Here is a 2,500-nt window from a genome sequence, read left to right as displayed (position 1 = left end):
CGAGGGTGGGAGTTATGCACAAATACGTGCTTACCATGCCCAATGCCAGCCAAGGCCTGCCCAAGCCAAGAACAGCATGATCATCACCAATTTCCTCACAAATTCATCCAAATTTCAATTTTTTGATCGAATTCCATCAAGAATGTCCATGAATTTGATTGAAATGATGAAAAGAGCAACGAAATTGCAGGGGAAAACACGTTAAGACGTAGTTTTTGCTTGCCTGCTGTGCCCATAGGCGCGCCCCGTGCCTGCCGAGCCTACCCCCACACCCACCCTCCCCCTATATATGACTGGAAGGCCATTTTCAGTTTTGTAGAAAAAGTGCACTTTTTTCCCTGTATCCATAAGTTTTTAAAAGTGCTTAAAAGTGGACCTAGAAGACGAATTTTTTTTTGAATTTTTTTATGGTTGTTAGGGACATTAAAACAAGCAAAACCACGAAAGAATCGTAATATTCCGATGTCGGATGAATTAATTACGAATTTTTCGGCCGAAACTTCGCAAAGGGCGGATACCACGTAAAAAACAACCTAGAAGTCGAATTTTGACTTCGTTTTTTTTGTGCACACCCCACACAATAAGTATAAGTGGACTGGAAAGTGGCTAAGCGATCCGACGAAGTTTCGATTGAGTTTGATTTTTTGGCCGAAAACTCGAAAAAAGGCGGATTTGACGTAAAACGCCGCCTAGAAGTCGAATTTTGAGACGGTGTCTTGTGTGCACACTCCACACAATATGTATAAGTGGACTGGAAAGTGGCTAAGCATTCCGAGGAATTTTCGATTTATTTTGATTTTTCGGCCGAAACGCCGAAAATAGGCGGATTTGACGTAAAACGCCTCATATAAGTCGAATTTTGGGAAGGTGTCTTGTGTGCACACTGCACACAATATGTATAAGTGGACTGGAAAGTCGCTAAGCATTCCGAGGAAGTTTCGATTTATTTTGATTTTTCGGCCGAAACGCCGAAAATAGGCGGATTTGACGTAAAACGCCTCATATAAGTCGAATTTTGGGAAGGTGTCTTGTGTGCACACTGCACATAATATGTATAAGTGGACTGGAAAGTGGAAAAATATTTTCGGAGCACTTTGATTTTTTGGCCCCCCGCGTGCCTTGCCACGCCCTTGCTTATAGCAAAACGAGACGGGGCCTTGGTCCAACTTGGCATAGGCATGGAATTTGATCTTTATTACTTGGCCACGGTCATGCCACGGTACATGGAGGTTGCTTGACACCCCCGTGTGCATTTCGGAGCACTTTGATTTTTTGGCCCCCCGCGTGCCTTGCCACGCCCTTGCTTATAGCAAAACGAGACGGGGCCTTGGTCCAACTTGGCATAGGCATGGAATTTGATCTTTATTACTTGGCCACGGTCATGCCACGGTACATGGAGGTTGCTTGACACCCCCGTGTGCATTTCGGAGCACTTTGATTTTTTGGCCCCCCGCGTGCCTTGCCACGCCCTTGCTTATAGCAAAACGAGACGGGGCCTTGGTCCAACTTGGCATAGGCATGGAATTTGATCTTTATTACTTGGCCACGGTCATGCCACGGTACATGGAGGTTGCTTGACACCCCCGTGTGCATTTTCGGAGCACTTTGATTTTTTGGCCCCCCGCGTGCCTTGCCACGCCCTTGCTTATAGCAAAACGAGACGGGGCCTTGGTCCAACTTGGCCTAGGCATGGAATTTGATCTTTATTACTTGGCCACGGTCATGCCACGGTACATGGAGGTTGCTTGACACCCCCGTGTGCATTTTCGGAGCACTTTGATTTTTTGGCCCCCCGCGTGCCTTGCCACGCCCTTGCTTATAGCAAAACGAGACGGGGCCTTGGTCCAACTTGGCCTAGGCATGGAATTTGATCTTTATTACTTGGCCACGGTCATGCCACGGTACATGGAGGTTGCTTGACACCCCCGTGTGCATTTCGGAGCACTTTGATTTTTTGGCCCCCCGCGTGCCTTGCCACGCCCTTGCTTATAGCAAAACGAGACGGGGCCTTGGTCCAACTTGGCATAGGCATGGAATTTGATCTTTATTACTTGGCCACGGTCATGCCACGGTACATGGAGGTTGCTTGACACCCCCGTGTGCATTTCGGAGCACTTTGATTTTTTGGCCCCCCGCGTGCCTTGCCACGCCCTTGCTTATAGCAAAACGAGACGGGGCCTTGGTCCAACTTGGCATAGGCATGGAATTTGATCTTTATTACTTGGCCACGGTCATGCCACGGTACATGGAGGTTGCTTGACACCCCCGTGTGCATTTTCGGAGCACTTTGATTTTTTGGCCCCCCGCGTGCCTTGCCACGCCCTTGCTTATAGCAAAACGAGACGGGGCCTTGGTCCAACTTGGCATAGGCATGGAATTTGATCTTTATTACTTGGCCACGGTCATGCCACGGTACATGGAGGTTGCTTGACACCCCCGTGTGCATTTCGGAGCACTTTGATTTTTTGGCCCCCCGCGTGCCTTGCCACGCCCTTGCTTA

This window comes from Trifolium pratense, unplaced genomic scaffold (genome assembly GCF_020283565.1).
Source record: "Trifolium pratense cultivar HEN17-A07 unplaced genomic scaffold, ARS_RC_1.1 scaffold_101, whole genome shotgun sequence".
Lineage (NCBI taxonomy): Eukaryota > Viridiplantae > Streptophyta > Magnoliopsida > Fabales > Fabaceae > Trifolium > Trifolium pratense.
Note: the sequence above shows the minus strand (reverse complement) of the source record.